A 19,239-nucleotide genomic window follows, 5' to 3' on the forward strand; every position below is an offset into this window, starting at 1 on the left:
TGGACGCAAGTGAGCTGATCTGCTGTTTGATGCAAAGAGCACACAAGTGTTGCGGTGGGACACGGTGGGGAAGCCACTGGGCTGGCACCGGGGCACCTGGGTTCCAGGCCCTTCTCTGACAACAACGCATTGTGTGACTTTGGGAAAGTCATTTCCAACCCCGGGGGTCTCGGTTACTTTGTCTGTAAAATGTGGAGGTTGGACCAGATGGGACCAACGGTCAAGTCCATTGGCAAACTCCTGAGTCCTCCATGAACCTTGGTTCAGAGTAGAAGAGGCTGCTGGATGGGAGGCATCTCACGGAATAGGCAGCATCTTCTGAGCATTTTCCATGGACCAGGCACTAGACTGAACATTTTATTTGTACCATCTCATAGACTACTCACAATAACCTGCAGGAGGTGAAACAGTGTAACTTGGATTAGGACTTGAACCCATGTTTAACTGAGATCGCACACCTGGTCTCAGGATTTAATGAAGCTCGGGTTCTTGATGTCTCACCGCAGAAAGAATTCAGTGAGAGACAAAGTGATAGGTAAGAAGTGGATTTATTTAGAAAGAAACACACACTCCACAGACAGTGTGGGCCATCTCAGAAGGCGAGAGCGGCCCCAGGGTCTGGGGTTGTCAGTTTTTATAGGGGTGGGTAATTTCATAGGCTAATGAGTAGGAGGAGTATTCCAGCTATTTTGGGGAAGGGGTGGGATTTCCAGGAATTGGGCCACCACTCACTTTTTGACCCTGATGGTTGGCCTTGGAACTGTCATGGCACCTACGGGTGTGTCATTTAGCTGATGTGTTACAACGAGTGTATACAATGAGGCTCAAGGTCTAGTGGAAGCCGACTTGTCCGCCATCTTGGACCCATTTGGTTCTAATCAGTTTATGTCGTGTCCTCAGACTCTGTCATTCTTTCGAAGGTTATACCCTGCCCCCTTCCCTCCTGTTTCAGAGGCAGGAATTATTGCATCCATTTTCTAGATGGACATACTGAAGGTCAAAGAATTAAAGCAATTGGCCTAAAGAACATACCTGGTTAGTGGGGGAGGCAGGACTTGGATCAAGGCCCGTTTACCCCTGCGTTCTGTATATCTAACCATTGTGCAAGGCTCAGGGAGACGCTTGAGTTAGCATGGAGCCCAGGTCCAGAAGGGAGGTACAGCGCATAGTCTGCACCTTCAGACACACACGAGCACACATCTCTTTACTCTCACTCTTGGAGTCAGGTAAGAACAGGGAGTATTAATAGTTTGGTGCAGCAGGAGACTGGTGGGGGGCGGGGAGGGGGCTGTCGGCAGTGGGAGATGAAGCTGGAAAGGTGGGTTGGTGCCGGCATGGAGGCCGCTCTTTGTATGCAGGCTGAGCTTCTGAAGGTTCTTAGGATAAAGTTCTAGAAGGATCCCGCCGATGGCATTCTAGACAAGGGACTGATGAGTTAGGAGGCTGGATGCCCTTAGGAGACCACTGGGATGGTCCAGGCTAGAAAGCGTGAGTCCAGGACAGAGGCCCAGATGCTCCTGCAGCGTATGCTGAGTTTGGAGGAGATCCGGGGACAGAGGGAGGGAAAGCTCACACCCTCTGTGGTCCCTGGAACACTTCTGGGGAGAAGGAAGGTTGTGGAAGAGGCTGGACATGGAGACAGAGGAGGATATTTTGCCTGTGTTGTGACATAATCCCCCATAAGACGGTCCCTATATTACACCCTGGGTTTCCACCGCTACATAAGTTGGGGGGTTCAGCTCTCTCCCCGCCCCACTGATCAGCCTGTGCCTGTCAGGGCTTAGCCCTGAGTGCAGGCATTCAGAGGTGTCCCTCCAGACTCTGGACAGGTACCTAGAGGTGGTCTGAAGGGAAGGCATGGCTGGGGGTGAGCAGAGATCCACCCCCCCTGGCAGCCCTGGTGGCCTGGCCTCCCCCCACTCACCTCCCCTTGCTCACTTTGCCACAGCTGGCGTTTCTAGTGCCGGGGGCGCTGGGGCCCGTCCTTATAGGGCTCATGTGATGGTTACACGTAAGGAGCCAGAGGCCTGGGGGAGGCTGACCCAAACACCGCCCCCTTCGGAGCTCCGAACAGTGGCCCGGAGCAGGGCCGGCCGCTGAGGTCAAGAGGCTGGAGGCTCTTCCCTTCTCTGAGCACCTCTCCTAGCCATGACCCCTCCACCTTGAATCTTCCTACCTTACGTGCCCAGAATTCTGGGCTCTTCAGAAGCCCAGAATTCCCCAGCTCAGCCACATTCCCTGGCTCCTCTGACCCCAATATGGGAAAAAACGAAGGCCACTCAAATGAGAGCAAGCAGAGGCTATTTATCCAGAGTGTGCTACACAAGAAGTCGGCCACCATCACCCGCACGGGACAGGGAGGGGAAAGGTGTCCTAGTGGGGCAAAGGGAAGGTGTCCGGTGTGCCCTGATTGGAGGCTATGGGCACAGGGAAGCTTAGGGGGGCTCACTAGAAGTGGGGTGTCCTTGGGACTTCCCTGGAGGTCCAGTAGTTAGGACTTGGCGCTTTCACTGCTGGGACTCAGGTTCAATCCCTGGTCGGGGAACTAAGATCCTGCAAGCTGCACGGCCGGGCGAAAAGAATAAGAATAAGAATAAGAATAATAGAAACGGGGTGTCCTATGTGACTGGTTACAGGTGCATACCTGGTTTTCTCTGGTTGGTCCTAAGTTGGAAGCAGGGATGAGAGTTAAGGAAGCTGTCAATCATTAATCAGTTCTGGCCATTTGGGGCGATTGCTACAGGGGTTATTGTTTGGCTTCCTGGACCGGTTGTTCGAGATGGCGGTCTGATTTCCTGCAAGTCCGACTTACAGCTAGCAGGCCGGCTTCCTGGCTTGGTTGCTGCAGATTGTGGGTCAGAGTTCTATTTTTATAGATGCTCTGGCCATTATCCATCTGTACAGTCAGTCTCTCAACAGCAACCCGTGAATATCACTCTGGTTTTTCAGGCAAACAAACTAGGAATCGAAAAGGCTAACTGACCTGCCGAAGTCCCAGAGCCAGTAAGTTTCAGAACTTGGAGAGGAGCCCACTGGTTTGTGCTGATGTTTTTTCCCCTTCAGTCTTCTGAAGGCAAGGGTCCTGCCCCCTAGTCTCCAGCTCCTATGCCAGTACTTTGAGCACGCTCTCAATAAATATTTATTTAAAGGAACTCATACTAATGTTTGAGGCAACCAAGTAGAAATGCAAAGAGAGAGTCGGGGGCGGGGAGTTCCCTGGCGGTCCAGTGGTTAGGATTCCAGGCTTTAACTCTCATGGCCCGGGTTCAATCCCTGGTTGGGGAACTGAGATTCCGCAAGCCACGCGGCGTGGCCAAAAAAATAAATAAAATAATAGAATAAAATAGTAAAGAGTGGGGGATCCTGGCTGAAGAGGCACCTGCAGTTAGAACTGCCGAGCTCTTGGCCACCTTCCTCCCTGGCATCCCGCAAGCATCTCTGCACTCCCAGCTTGGAAGCTGAAACCACAGGCTGAGACTTGTGAGTCTGGGCCAGTTGGACCGGGAGGGAACCGGCCTCTGGGAGACAAGAGCTGTCTGCCCGCGGGCCTGTCCACCCCTCTTATTATCAGCGTACTGGGGGGTCTGGTCCAACCTCGCTGAGTGAAAGGGACAGCCAAGAGCTGAGAAGGACACTTCCTCCCAGGAGCTGGCCTGGGGGCATGGCCAGGTGGTGGGGATGGGAGCCTGGGGCCCCGCTGGAGGCAGAATTCTAAGGTGGCCTCGTCCCTGTCCTCAAGAGTTATTCCATAATTATATCATGTTACACAGTCAGAGAGATTCCTAGTGTGGAGAGAACCACACCGCAGGGCAAAGGCAGTGGCCTGAGGGCAGGTGGCCTGATGGGTCAGGTGATGGGATGCTCAGACACATGGGGGGGGTCAGGTGACCTGGCTGCCAGCGGGTTCTGTACTTGCCCTGAGACTCTCCCCGAGCCCTAGTTTCTGTATCTGTGAAGGGAGGCGTTGGCCTGAGTAATCTAACCCTACCAATTATGATCCAGATTCCCTTGAGGCCAGGATTAAGGCCAGCTCCCCAGGGTTACGCAGGTCCGGTGGGTGTAGGTGGCTCCTTGGTCCCGGGGAAAGAGACAAGAAGAAGAAATCATTTCCGGATGTGGGTGTGGTGTCCGCAGGCCCGTGTGATTCCCTCAGGGCCCCTCACCCCCTCACCCCAGCCCCCCACCCCGCCCTCCACAGCCTCAGTTCCTCTACAGCCTCAGGGTAGAAGGGCCACACCTAGGAAGCAAAAAGATGTGTGGCCATTGATATTTCCCGGGGCTTGGCTCTGCTTTCCTCCCGGGCCCTACAGGAGGAGGGGTGTGGTCACAATTGATATAGGCTTTTTTTTTTGGCCACGCCTTGCGGCATGAGGGATCTTAGTTCCCTGACCAGGGATAGAACCCGTTTACCCTGCGTTGGCAGCGCGGAGTCTTAACCACTGGACCGTCAGGGAGGTGCCCTGATAAAGACCTTCTGAATCCCACAGCCTGGGGAGCATCCAGGAACCTGGCTCACTGCACACAAAGTTGGGCATCGGGAGTCTGAGCCCAGGCCGGGGAGGTGACTGACCCCTCGCGACCCTCACTCACGGCCCTTCTGACTTCCGGGTGGACACAACTCGCTGCAGGAGAAAGGGAGTGGGCGGGGCCCTCCAAGCAGCCGCCTTTAGACATCTCAGTGGCTCTGCCAACTTCAGCTTTCTCTCTTCTTTCTTGTCTCCAGAAAGGCATCCCACAGAGGGCTTGGTCCCTGAAAAGCTAAGGAAAGAAAAAAACGTGCAACTAGAGATTATCATACTAGGTGAAGTAAGTCAGAAAGAGAAAAACCAATACCATATGATATCCCTTATATGTGGAATCTAAAACATGACACAAATGAAAGTATCTATGAAACAGACATAGAGAACAGACTTGTGGTTGCCAAGGGGGGGAAGGGGGAGGGAGGGAAGGATTGGGAGGATATAGAATGGATAAACAACAAGGTCCTACTGTACAGCGCAGGGAAGTATATTCAACATCCTGGGATAAACCGTAATGGAAAAGAATATAAAAGAGAATGTACATATATGTATAACTGAGTCACTTTGCTGTATAGCAGAAATTAACACAACATTGTAAATCAACTATACTTCAATAAAAGAAATTTTTCTTTTTGGAAAAGAAAAGGAAAAAGCGTCATGTAGGCTGGGCAGACGGAGGAGAGACACAGAAAACAAGCTGAGGATGCAGAGGGTGGAGTTCTGGGAGAAAAGGAGGTCGTAACCCGTTTAGCAGCCAGGATGAGAAGATGCAAAAAGAAACTGGACTTGGGAGACAAACCTCTCCTTCGGCAGAGGAGCTGCCTGGTGCCAAATCAGATCTGGCAAAGGGCACGCAGTTTTCATTACAGACTCAGTTGTGGATTATTGGTGCTGATGGAGAGAAGGGAGCCGTGGTCCACAGGCCTCTGTCACCTCTCCAGGCTTCCAGCAGTGGGTCCCCTGGCCTCTCTCCTCCAGGCTTGTCCCCTCCTCTCTCTGCAGCCAGAGTCACCTATTTATTTTATTTTATTTATTTATTTATTTATTTAAATTTTTTGGCCACGCTGCACAGCTTATGGAATCTTAGTTCCCTGACCAGGGATCAAACCTGTGCCTCCTGCAGTGGAAGCGTGGAGTCCTAACCACTGGACCGCCAGGGAAGTCCCTCCAGAGTCATCTTTCTCGACGCAGTCCTGACCCTGCATATAGTCACTGCACAAAGCCCTCTGCTGGCTTCCTATTGCCTCGGGTGAGGTCCTGCCCTTTCCGGGGCCTGGCACCCAGCTTCTCAGCCCATCTCTCCCCACATACTCCCTCCCAACCACACTCCAGCCAAGCTGTCAGATTCCCAACACCTCCTCAGTGCCTGACAAATGGATGTTACTATCCATTAAATTCGTACCAAGTGCACAAATGATAACAGGAAATCTGGCCAACTGGAGAGTTTCCTTTTCGTTTTGGAATTCCGGGCAGGGCAGGCGGCACCTGCATGCACACCGGCCTGAGCCTTTGCTGTGTTACTCTGTCCAGTGACGCTGCAGAGAGTGTCTGGGCCCCAGGGAAGTGGGCGGCCGCCTGGGCCTCAACCACCCCCATCCTTTGCTCCCTGTCTGTCACTGGATGCCCTCCATGGGGTCCCAGAGGAAAGGAAGGGCTGCAGGCCCAACAGATGGCTTTTGGTGGGAGCTCTGGATTACATTGTTTGACTACCTGGACAGGGGCCCCTTTGAGTCCTCCAGGCCCTGAAACTCACCAACAGGAGTAGAGAGCAAGGTCGAATCTGAGATGGGTCTGAGATGCCAGCTCCTGGGCGGGAAGGAGGAGAAATCTGCACAAAGCGTCCTTCTGCAACGAGGGGCCCCAGCGGGGAGGCCTGCAGCTAAGAAAACATTTTTAGTGGTTTTTGCTGCAGGCACCTACATTCCTGAATAGCTAAAGGGGAGCAGGCCCCAGTTGGGGGCAGGGAGAGGCACCTCACCTGGCCTTGCTACAAGGAACAGGCATTGAAAGGAGCTAGAAATGGCAGCAAGTTAAGGGCAGACCTTCAAGGAAGCCTGGAGCCGACAGACAGGGCCCAGCTTTCTCTTGGGGGGTAGAGAGCTATGTGCAATGTTGAGTTTCTGCTTGGGGGGTGGGGGGCGGTCCCGTCTCCACGAGGCTTTCAGAGAAAGGAATTTGCAGCAGAGGGAGAGGAATGCCTTTCCTCTCTATTCCTAGATTCCAGAGTGTATCTGGAAAGAGCTGGGGCCAGGCACGTTGGTTGCCCGACCATGGCTGGGTGGAACCAAGTGGGGCAGCTCTTTGCTTAAGAGACGAGAGTCTCTTTAGCTCCAAAGGACACCACTCTGGATCCCAGACCCAAAGCAACAGGCATTGTGGAAGGCAGAATTCTAAGATGTCCCCTGGGTGTTGCCCTTGAGATTATTTTTCATTAAATGGCAAAAGGGATTTTCAGTGGAATTAAGATTACTAATCAGTTGACCTTCAAATAGAGTGGTTATCCGGGTGGATCTGACCTAAATTGAAAGAGCCCTTTATACATACATACATATATATATATATATATATATATATATATATATATATATATATATATATATATATATATATATTTTTTTTTTTTTTTTTGCCTGTGTTGGGTCTTCGATGCTGCACGTGGGCTTTCTCTAGTTGCGGGGAGTGGGGGCTACTCTTCGGTGCACGGGCTTCTCATTGCGGTGGCTTCTCTTGTTGTGGAGCACGTGCTCTAGGGGAGTGGGCTTCAGTAGTTGTGGCTCGCTCGGGGGCTCTAGAGCACAGGCTCAGTAGTTGTGGCGCACGGGCTTAGTTGCTCTGTGACATGTGGGATCTTTCCGGACCAGGGATCGAACCTGTGTCCCTTGCATTGGCAGGCGGATTCTTTTTTTTTTCTTTTTTTTTTTTTATGGCTGTGTTGGGTCTTCGTCTCTGTGCGAGGGCTTTCTCTAGTTGCGGCGAGCGGGGGCCACTCTTCATCGCGGTGCGCGGGCCTCTCACTATCGCGGCCTCTCTTGTTGTGGAGCACAATCTCCAGACGCGCAGGCTCAGTAATTGTGGCTCACGGCCCCAGTTGCTCCGCGGCATGTGGGATCCTCCCAGACCAGGGCTCGAACCCATGTCCCCTGCATTGGCAGGCAGATTCTCAACCACTGCGCCACCAGGGAAGCCCGGCAGGCAGATTCTTAATCACTGCACCACCAGGGAAAGAGCCCTTTAAAAGCAGAGGGTTTTGGGACTTCCCTGGTGGTCCAGTGGTTAAGACTCTACTCTTCCACTGCAGGGGGCGCAGGTTCAATCCCTAGTCAGGGAAGTTCCTCATGCCGCGAAGTGTGGCCAAAAAAAAAAAAAGTAGAGTTTGTCTGATGGCAAAGGGAGAGTCAGAGTCAGAGATTCTAAGCAAAAGAAGGATTTGATGCACAGTCAGTGGCTTTGAAGATGGAGGGCTGCAAGGAAAAGACTTGAGAGCCAACTCTAGGAACTGAGACTCTGTCTCAGCCAGCAAAAGCACAGGGACCTCAGTCCTACAACCACAGGGAACTGGTCCTGCCAATAACCTAAATAAACTTAGGAGTGAATTCTTTCCCAGAACCTCCAGTAAGAGCTCAGCCTGGCCAACTCCTTGATTTTGGCCTTCAGTCTTAAGCAGAGACCCAGTCAAGCCCACCCCAGACCTCTGACTTACAAAACTGGGAGCTAATAAATGGGGCTTGTTAAGCCTCTAAGCTTGTGGTGACTTGTTATTGGCAATATAAGTGCCTACACGGTGAAGGTTCCAGGTCATGCATGTTGACCCAAGTGAGAAGGAAAAGGCACGATTCCGATTTCACCCACAACCTTGGGGTTGCAGCCTCTTCCTGCACTCCGGCTGTGCCCCTCCTCCACACAGAGGCATCGAAATCTTTGTCCACGTAGCTTCTGCCAGAGGCCCAAGCTCCAATCACTGGGCTAGGAAGTTTGGGAACAAACTATTTATCAATAGACAAATTACAGGTGAAGGGCACAGCTTCTTAGGCCTAATTATCCATGTTTCTTATACGTTTGCTTCTCTGCTAACTTTTCCTATATTTCTGACCATTTCTGAAACTGTTGGATCTCTCAGTCCTTGACAAAAGCAAAATCCCTTCCAGCAAGTTATCTAGGACTCCCTGTCAGGACCCAGACTATTCTTCCAGAGAGTCCCTTAAAACTCAGAATGAATTGTTGTCTCTCTCTTGGTCCCATGACCTAAATGACTTGATTCATCCTGTGGCAAAGATGGTTAGCCGTCCATCCAAATCTCTGCTCCCCTTCCATAGTATAGAGTTTTCACTAAGGAGCTGAGACTACATTTCCCAGCTGCCCTTGCAACTAGGGGTGGTCATGTGACTGGTTCCCACCAATAGAATGTGAGCAGAAGAAACGTATGCCAACCCCGTAAGAAGCAGGTTAAGAAGCAGGTGTGCCTCCCCCGTACACCCCTTCCTCTTCTACCGGCTGGATGTAGATGACAATGAGACCCTGGAGAATGGCAGAGCCCCGAGATGGAGAGAGCCTGAGTCCCTGGATCACCATATGGAGGAAAGCCACTGGCCAATAAATAATGCCTGGCTCGGACTTCCCTGGTGGCGCAGTGGTTAAGAATCCACCTGCCAATGCAGGGGACACGGGCTCCAGCCCTGGTCTGGAAAGATCCCACATGCCACGGAGCAACTAAGCCCATGCGCTACAACTACTGAAGCCTGCGCGCCGCAACAAAGAGTAGCCCCCGCTCGCCGCAACTAGAGAAAGCCCGCGTGCAGCAACGAAGACCCAACACAGCCAAAAATAAATAAATAATTAAATAAATTAAAAAAAAAAGAATGCCTGCCTCGGTGTGTTATATGAGATATATGAGTAAGAAATAAATTTCTAAGATATTTAGACCATTATACATTTGGGGATCTATTACTGCTTTTTAGCCTACCTTTTACAATACACACCCCTCTACTAGGCCTGCGACCTGAATCAAAGTGCACAAGGTGCTGACTAAACTCCTGGGATGAAAACTTCCAAATATCCCTGTATTTCACTGCCTTTGGCTGGCTCCCATCCCCGTCCTGGTTCACACTGTCTGCTCCAAAGTCTGGCTGACTCAGCTGGCCTGGGCCACCATCCCTCTGCTGTCGGTGAGTGCCTGGCTCACAGAAAAACGCACATTTATTCCCCCAAAACAGGGTTCCTTTTTCAGCAAAGGTGGTGTAGCAATATATTGGAGAAGCGAGCTACTATTCAGCACCCGGGCCCCTGGTACTTTGGGACGCAGCCAGGGAGCAGACATCTTCAGACCCAGCTCGCTAAGCGAAAGGTGCCAGCGCTTGGAGAAGAGGTGGACCAGGGTAATGGAGGGAGGGAGGAAACCAGAATGAGGTGACTACTCTCTCAGAAAGCAATTAAGCATTTCTCGGTAGCCTCAGGGACAACCTCAACTTTTTGTACTTTTCCCCCAGGGAGGCGGAGGCGTGGGGGAGGAGAGCCTCTGTAGCTGCAGCTCTTGAAAACTCTGCTTTGTGATGTGGCATTGAGAAGACTCCGAGAAGCTCTCCGCAGAAAGGCAGCCCCACCCTGCCCTCTGCCTGGGGATGCCCGCTCCCCCACCAGCCGCGGGTCTCCGGTATAAAGACCCCATCCTCTGCCTGAAGCAGCAGCGCGGGGAGCCCTGGAAGGGACTGCAGTGGGGACCGAGATGCAAGAGGGCGCCACCCCACTGTCCATACCTCGAGTACAGTTCTGGATCCCCAGCCCCAGTAGAGAGGACAGGCTTGACTGTGAACAGTCACGCAGCCTAGAACAGGTCCAACAGGAGTGGGGCTCTGTGGTAGCTCACGGATGCCACAGCCCAGGTCTCGTATGGGATCTAGATGCCCTGGAGGTCAGAAACTTACACAGCAGCCCATGCTTCAAAGGGCTCCAGGATGACTCTGCCTCAGCAATAGCCAGGGCAAATTTGCTTTTGATTTGAGTCTGGAAATAACAATGGCAGACTCCCCGGGGCCCAGGAATCTAGCCACTGGCTCCTCCTGGCTTTTCCAGTCCGCGAGCAAGATGCAACCAGATGCATAGCCTGGCACAGAGGTTAAACCCGACCTGGGCTGCCCCACAGATGCCCAGAACCCACTCAGAGAGGGTCAGCGAGGGTCCCTTGGCCTCCCCATACCTCTAGGTGGTCACACAAGAGCCCTGAATCCTCCATGTGCAGCCAAAGGGACGCCCCTGCTTCCCATCCCAGGCAGCTCTTGGCACTAACCCTGAAGTGGCGATGAGCTGAGGAAACAGGGCTGGGCACATCTCATGCGAGATACATTTAGAGATTTTTTTTTTTTTTGGCTGCACTGCGCGGCATGCGGGGTCTTAGTTCCCTGACCAGGGATCGAACCCACACCCCCTGCCTTGGAAGCATGCAGTCTTAACCCCTGGACTACCAGGGAAGTCCCCATTCAGAGATTTCAAGTGAGAATCTTTTCCCAACTTCCCCTGATTCCTTCATCATGGCTCACCACCCTTTCTGCCCAAAGTCCTTTCCAACAATTTAAATCCTGCCTTCTCTACACCCAGCTTGGTTCCCCTCATTCTGTCATTTATAACTTTGGACTCTGCTCTCATTAGTTCCTTCCAAATGTCCCCTCTCCGAATCTAGCTGGGTCCTTTCCATGCCTAGTTTGCAAACATGTCTGACCTGATCCTAACCTGCAAGCCCCATCTCTCCGAAAGGTACCAGGGGGTCGGGGTTTGACAGGTGCAATGATCCAGTGCACGGGTGCTGGGTGCCCACAGGGAATGCCAGAGACCAAGGTCTTCCCAGGACTTGCAGCTCAGATGGCTCCCGGGACAGAATAACCTGAGCCGGCTGCCCTTTCCTTCTTGTGAGTGACTCAGCAAGAAGCTGGCAGACGAAAACAAATCTAGTCCTGGATCTTGCAGAAGGGGTAGCAGGCAAGGCCATGGCCTTAGGCTATGTAGGGAGAGGTACTGAGGCTAGCGGCAGAGCTGGATGCTGAAAAGATGCTCAGTCTCACTTAGATTAAGAGCAGTCAAATGAAAACTATACCCAGGTCCAGTTTTCCACAAAGCAGATTGGCAAACATCAAAGGTTTGATCACGCACTGAGTTGGCAATGGTGGGGAAAGGATTTCTCATGCTTTGCTAGCGGGATTGGAAAACCATACAACCTCCATGGAGGGTAATTTGGCAATCTTTATGTAATGCACAAATTCTTTAACCCAGCAATTCCACTTCTAGAAATGTGGCGTCTAGCTGTGCCTGTGCATTGGTGAAATGACAAGTGGCATTGTTTGTAAGAATGACAAGAGATTGGAGGTATCCTCCATAGGTCCGCACTCATGGTATGCCCAGGTGATGGAATACAGCAGCCAGAACAAAGAATTAGAACCATGGATGTATGGATATGGAAACACACCCAGATGCATTGTAATGTGGGAAAACGCAAGAAAAGCAAAGCAGGAGAAGAACAGGTTATGAGGCTATCTGGTTTCAATTCTCGATGAGTGAATGAAATGGTATGCTACAATTTGGGTAAAAAAGGGTAAGAAAAACAGTACATATGCTTGTCTGGTTGTATGTACTGAAGAATCTCTCTGGATGGATACCCAAGAAACCAGTTTCATCGGTTTTCTAGAAGCACACATTTTCATTATATACCTTTTTGTAACTTTAAACTTTTGAACTGTGTGAATATATGACCTATTGAAAAAGAAAATACAGTTTAAAGTATGTACTCCCCACCTCCATAATGGAAAGGAATAACTCCAGTACTTGAGAGGCAGCTACTAGTTCCAGGACAGCTTGAGGTGGTGGAGGTCATTCTGTCTTATATTCACATGGTGTGTTATATTCTAATTTTGATGAAGTCTAATTTGTGATGTTTTTCTTTCTCTGTATTGTGCAATTGGCACCATGTGTGAGAACTCTTTTGCTTAACTCCAGGTCATGAAGAGTTTCTCCTGTTTTCTTCTAAAATTTTATAGTTTTACATTTAGATCTATGATCCATTTTGAGTTAATTTGTGCACAAAGTGTGAATTTTAGGTCCCCCCTTTTTTTGCATATGAATGTCCAATTATTCCAGCACCAAGTGTTGAAAAGACCATCCTCTTCCAAGGTATTACTTTTGCCCCTTGTGTTTTTGTCTGTTTCTGGATTCTCTGTTCTGTCTCATCGACTGATGATGTCTGCCTGTTTGCTTACACCACATTTTCTTCATAACTGTGGTTTTATAATGTCTTAAATTTGGGTAGGGACTTCCCTGGTGGTGCAGTGGTTAAGAATCCGCCTGCCAATGCAGGGGACACGGGTTCGAGCCGTGGGCGGGGAAGATCCCACATGCCGCGGATCAACTAAGCCCGTGCGCCACAACTACTGAGCCTGCGCTCTAGAGCCCAAGAGCCACAACTACTGAAGCCCGCGCGCCTAGAGCCCGTGCTCTGCAACAAGAGAAGCCACCACAATGAGAAGCCTGTGCACCACAACGAAGAGTAGCCCCCGCTCGCCACAACTAGAGAAGGCCCGCGCACGGCAACGAAGACCCACCACAGCCAAATAAATAAATAAATTTTTAAAAAACTGAATAATCTATTTAAAAAAAAAATAAAGTTGGGTAGAATGATTTTAAGTCCTACCACTTTATTCTTCTTTTTCAAAATTGTTTTGGCTATTCCGATTCCTTTGCCTGTCCATATAAATTTTACAAACATCTTGTCTCTATACAATCTTTCCTTGTTTTTATAGATCTGGAGTGTTTCCAACACACCAAGCAATTCTCCAGTCCCCAGAGGACACCAACAGAGTGCCCTACAACTTTAGCTCAGTTCTGACATTATCCACCGGAAGATAGCATCAGATCCCACAGCGTAAGGGTTCAGTCCCACCCAACTCCCACCCCGCCATCCCCACCCCCGCTTTAGACACCAGTTGCAAGTCCATGTTATTACATGTACTTCTGACCATCCAGCTATGAATCCGAGGTTCCCATGACTCCCTTTTTGGGTTTGATTAATTGGCTAAAGCACTTCACAGAGCTCAGGAAAACAGTTTACTTAGTAGAATACTGGTTTATTACAAAAGACATTACAAAGGATACAAATGAACCACTAGATGAAGAAGTACATAGGGTGAAGTCCCGAAGGGCGCCAAGCTCAGGAGCTTCTGTCCCTGTGGATCTGGGGTGCACCATCCTCCTGGCACGTGAAGGCACCACTCCAGAAGCTCATCAAGTTTGTTGTTCAAGAGTTTTTCTGCAGCTTATCTCCAGCTCTGCTCCCCAGTGGTAGATGGAGCTGAAAGCTGCAACCTTCTATTCGCTTGGTCTTCCTGGTGACCAGCCCCATCCAAAGGCTATGTAGGGATCCCACCCTAGGTCACCTCATCAGCACCAACTCAGTTGTGTTCCAAAGGGCTTGTTACGAATCACAAAAGATACTCCTGTCACTTAGGAAATTAAAAGCGTTTCAGGAGCTCTGTGTCTAGAACAGAAGACAAAGACCAAATATATTTCTTATTATACCACCAGGTATAGACTTGTGCTACCCCACCTCTCTTTGTTCTAGGTAGGACTTTGACACTCAGATCAGACTTTGAGGGGGTTCTAAGGGTGGGAGAAATGCGAAATTTATAGAAAAACTCAAAACCGGACATTCACCTGCTTCCTGGGATAACAGATTGTATTTTACCTGAGGAACACAAGGAATGCAAATTTGCTTTCTTTTACTCACTGAGTTGGTAAGTGGTTACAAAAAGATTCACAGACTGCTGAATGCTCCCCTCTAGGCTGCAAGGCCAAGTCTGTTCACTCTTTGACAGCAAAATGATCACAACACTTCTGACTTCACCTGCAAGATATTACTTACCCATTGGAAACATGTTTTTCATCAAGGTCAAAGAACTAAAGTGGAGAGGGAATCTGTGTGGTCTTCTTCTGTGATTGTCAGGTCTGAATATACTGCCCTCCAATTCTCTGGTTTCTAGAATAGACAAGGCTGCAGCTCAACACGGAAGCTAAGGGCGGAGTTGAAGTGGGAGTAGGTCCCAATTCTCTGATTTCTAGAATAGACAAGGCTGCAGCTCAACACGGAAGCTAAGAGCAGAGTTGAAGTGGGAGTAGGTCCCGCCTGCTCCACTGGTCCCCCTGGAGCCCGGAGTCGGGACCACCCTCTCCGCATGGCCTCCTTCCTGGGACTGGAGCCCTCGCTGTCCTTCAGCCCCTCCACTCCCAAGTCCTCTGCCCTTGCGCTAGACCTGGGGCCCATGCTGCTCCCCTGTAAACTGTCCACTATGCTAACGGCCCTGCCCGTCTCGTGGAATTGTGGTGAGGTTCAAATGATCAAGCACAGAAAACATCTGGAAAGCTACAGCCCAAACTGACTCCTGTAGGGAATGGAAGGGGGAAGTGGAGAAGAGAGATCAGGGACATGCCTCGTCTTCAAACGACTCTGATCTTGTTTCAAATTTCTTTTTAACAATTATGAATTCCTTTCGTGATTAAAAAAAGAGTTTAGAAATGTTTACAGTGACTAAATATGTTACTGTAATAATGTATTTTGTGGTCTTCAAAGAGTTTCCAGCCTTGTTAAGCTGCCAGCTACTCTGCTATGCCTGTGTGGGGGTCGGTTGGCCCAGCTGTGGATGCCAATGAGATCAGCTGGGGTGGAACCTGGGTTCCAGGGGAGGTGGGGGCTAGAGGTGTGGCTCCTCCTTCCTCCCTCTGAGCTCCCAGGTATGGGACATGTGTTTCTCCCTCGCTGTCTGGCCAGACCAGCTTGCAGGCAGGAGCTGTGGTGCCAGAGAGAAGGATGATACAGAACAGAATAGAGTCAGCACGGAACACAGTTTAAAAAAATCCGTTGCCGGGACAGCAGCCCACCAGAGTAAGGGAGCTGGGCGCCAGGGCCATCATCCCAAGAAGCCAGCTTGCAGCTGCGGGTTCTGGGCATACTGATGGCTCAGCAGACACTGGGGCCAGCCTTGGCCAACTGTATTCAGTGCCCAAGGGCACAGCCGGGGGCTGGCACACCTTCACCAGGAAGTGAGGAGGAATGGAGCCGTGTGCATTTGTACTTGTTTATTTGCTGTTTGAAGCTCCTCGCACGTGGGTGTGGGTGTGAATTTCCCCATGTGGCTGGAGTCCGCCCAGGACAAGCACTTCCTTGCTCACAGCCCCTCCCAGGTCTGGGAAAGTGGCTGGGGGCACGGTCCATGGAGAACCCAGGAGACCACAGGAGCAAGAAAAGGGACCTGATAAGGAGACTACTGTTGTTCCTAACAGGGGCGGTCCCCACCCACTGTCACTCTGCTCATGATAGGAGGGCAGGTCCCCAGGATGACTCCGAAGAAGTGGGAGAGAGGCGGGGATGGCAGGGAGCCCAGGCCCCTCCAGCGAGCTGAGTACACCCGGTCACACTGAGCTCAAGTAACAGTGGCTCTCACCCCTCCGGAATTTACCTCCTGTCCCTCAGGCTCCGCAGTCATTTGGTTAGTAAGTGACAGCAGCTCACCGGAAATTCTTCATGTGCTGGGAACAAGTTCTATTCATTCCTCCTGGGCTGCCCAGGACCTGTTGGACAGAGGGAACTGGTGGTTCTCTGCTGGGGACTGCAGCTGCCCAGTGACCAACGGCTCAGGGCAGGAGTAAGAAACAACCCAGGTCCTGAGTCAGCACCACTTAAGACCTCAACCCGCTCTCATTCTGAACAAGTCCAGCCCATCAGGTTGGGAGAGACACCCAAACATCCCCTCCAACAGACTGTCGCTTACTCAAAACACAAATCTCCTCTATCAGCCCAAACAGAAGTCATCATGCAGAGGGCAGCTTGAGGGCTTCCCTAATTCAGGAGCCAGCAGTTTGTTTTTTATGTTTTTTTATAAATTTATTTATTTTATTTTATTTTTTTTGGCTGTATTGGGTCTTTGTTGCTGCACGTGGGCTTTGCTCTGGTTGCAGAGGGCAGGGGCCACTCTTCGTTGTGGTGTGCAGGCTTCTCATTGCAGTGGCTTCTCTTGTTGCGGAGCACGGGCTCTAGGCGCGCAGGCTTCAGTAGTTGTGGCACACGGGCTCAGCAGTTGCGGCACATGGGCTCAGTAGTTGTGGCTCATGGGCTCTAGAGTGCAGGCTCAATAGTTGTGGCACTTGGGCTTAGTTGCTCTGCGGCATGTGGGATCTTCCCCGACCAGGGCTCGAACCCGTGTCCTGCATTGGCAGGCGGATTCCTAACCACTGCGCCACCAGGGAAGCCCGCCAACAGTTTTTGTAAAGGACCAGAGAGCAAAGACTTTTGACTTTGTGGCCATGTGGTCTCCATCACAACTACTCAACTCTGCCATTGCGGCATGAACACAGACAGACAATACATCAACAAATGGCTGTGGCTGTGTCCCAATAAAACTTTATTTATAAAAATGGGCCAAGGGCCGGATTTGGCCTGTGGAGTGTAGTTTGCTGACCCCTGTTGTAATTCACCAGACCCCTGCTCAGGCAGGTATGAGCAGCCTTTAAGACTGGCCATCCTCCCTAAACTCTGGACCTGCAGTATCCCTCAAGAGCCCAGATGTCCATCACTGCAGAGAGCAGAGTTTGTATGGGGGGAGAGGAAGCAGATGTTTGCTGAACTGAGCCCTCCACCCCGACCCCGGAAATCACTTCACCTTTGCCCAATTTAATTAAACCTGATCAGATATCTCCCCAGTGAACAAGTGTTTGTGGCTCCATAAATCACCAAGGTAGGCCCCTTACTTACAGAGATGAACAAGGAGTGACCCTTCTGCAGGGGGTATGTGAGTCTAGAGAAAAAGCTGGAAGCCTGAGGAGGGACCATGGGGCTTAGGATCAAGCTGCTGTGGGAAAAAATGGGTTCAAGTCTCAGAGTTGCTGTCACTTACTAACCAAATGACCTTGAGCAAGTTACTTAATCTCTCTAAGCTTTATACTTTCCTTGATTTATAAAATGGAGATAAAAACAGTCCTTGGTTCCTGGAGCCCTGAGGTTTAGATCAGATAATACATGCAAAGCATTTAACAACTAACATTTTGGGGGCAGGGCCGTACCTGCAGCTATGGCTGTTAACTTACTCAATGGGCATCTTCCATGTGTCAGACCTGTACTAGGAACTGCTAGGTTAAATCTTATTTAATGCTCATAGCAACCCTATGAGGTAGCTCTTATTATCTCCATGTTACAGGTAAGGAAACTGAGTCTCAGAGAAGTAATAATTCACCCCAGGGCACACAGAGTTAGTTATAGTCAAAAGGGAAGTGTGAAAAAAGAATCTGAAAGAGAAATAGCTATATATGTATGTATAACTGAATCACTTTGCTGTATACCTGAAACTAACACAACACTGTAAATCAACTATAGTTCAATAAAAACAAATAAAGGGTTTTTTTTAAAGGGAAGCATGATATACAAGAAGAAATGTACAAGAAAAAAAAGGATGGGAGTGGGCAAGGGAGCTGCGGAACGTCTGCAGGCAGTGGGCAGGGAAGCAGCTCCATTGGAATAACTGCGTTTTCACTTTCTGGGGAGGAAGAGGGAGTTGCCTCTGAGCCTGTCTCTTGTACACCTGCCAGTCTTTCCCAGGAAAGGACAGATTCTTTGGGGGTTGTTGGGTGTATATCCCAGTGCCCCCGTGTACTGGGTTAGATGGTGTCTCTCAAAAATTCACATCCACTCACCTGGAAACCCAGGTCATGACCTTATTTGGAAATAGGGTCTTCACAGACAAAATCACAGTCAGGATTGACATGGGATCAGACTGTATTAAGATGGGCCCTAAATCAAACGAGAGTGTCCTTGTAAGAACCAGAAAAGGAAACATGGCAGGCGACTTAGGGACAATGGTGATGTGGAGATGGAGGCAGAGACTGGAGTGATGTGCCTACAAGCCAAGGATTGCCGGCAGCATCCAGAAGCTGGGAGAGGCTGGAAGGACCCTTCTCTAGAGCCTTCAGAAAGAGTGTGGCTCTGACGACACCTGGATTTCAGACTTCTGGCCCCCAGAACTGTGAGAGATTAAATTTCTGTTCTTTGAAGGCTCCCAGTTTGTGATAATTTGTTACAGCAGCTACAGGAAATTAACACACCATGTGTGAACTTTTGAGGGTAGTTCCTGGTGTCCAGGTGCCCGGCACACTCTGAGGTCCACAATGATGTTAATAGGATAAGAGAAGGGACAGGGAAAAGATGCAGGAAGGGAGAAATCCCCTGGTGGTCCAGGGTGGGTTTGGAAAGCCAGGGAGTGTAATGCAAGTTTAAGGGACGCCACTGCTAGGAGCCAGGAATAGGGGTGAAGTCAGGAAATAAATGGGAGGCGAGGCTGGCCAAGCAAGGATCCATCTCCTCTCTGCCTGAGAACTGCAAATAAACGGGGCTGGTGACAAGTTCTTTATTAAAGAAAGATGGCGCATTCAATGAATGCAGTGTTTGGTCGGCTTCCCTCTTCCACTTCAAGCTGCCCTCACCACCCCCACATCAGGGCCTGTGCCTGCACAGCTGTCCAGCAGACAATCTGAAACCACTCCCATGAAGCCATTCAACTTCTAGGTCAGAGCTGTGGTCAGGATGTGGGAATAAAACCAGGCTAGATGGTGGCCATGTATAGACCTCTATGTTGTGGCTCTGATCTTGGTGCCCCAGGGCCTGTGCTCTACCAGGATTCCCGTTGTCCAGGGCAAGCCAGCA

General features: G+C 50.4%; 2 long non-coding RNA genes across 3 annotated transcripts in view; both read right to left on the reverse strand.

Moving 5' to 3' along the window:
• Positions 1 to 532: 532 nt before the first annotated feature.
• Positions 533 to 4,160, reverse strand: LOC309650741. Its single transcript, XR_014257697.1, has 2 exons — positions 2,645 to 4,160; positions 533 to 1,415 (listed from the first exon to the last, which is right to left on the reverse strand). It is a non-coding gene; the product is annotated as an uncharacterized lncRNA (long non-coding RNA).
• Positions 4,161 to 13,600: 9,440 nt separating this feature from the next.
• LOC309650740 overlaps positions 13,601 to 19,239 on the reverse strand; it is a 31,422-nt gene continuing 25,783 nt past the window's right edge. Inside the window, exons 2-4 of one of the 2 annotated variants that reach the window (XR_014257695.1) lie at positions 16,007 to 16,118; positions 14,281 to 14,529; positions 13,601 to 14,031 (exon numbers count right to left, since the gene is read on the reverse strand). This is a non-coding gene — a long non-coding RNA (uncharacterized lncRNA). The other variant, XR_014257696.1, reaches the window with a different exon arrangement.

The sequence above is a fragment of the Balaenoptera physalus genome (assembly GCF_965194825.1).
Source record: "Balaenoptera physalus genome assembly, chromosome: 20".
Taxonomy (NCBI): domain Eukaryota; kingdom Metazoa; phylum Chordata; class Mammalia; order Artiodactyla; family Balaenopteridae; genus Balaenoptera; species Balaenoptera physalus.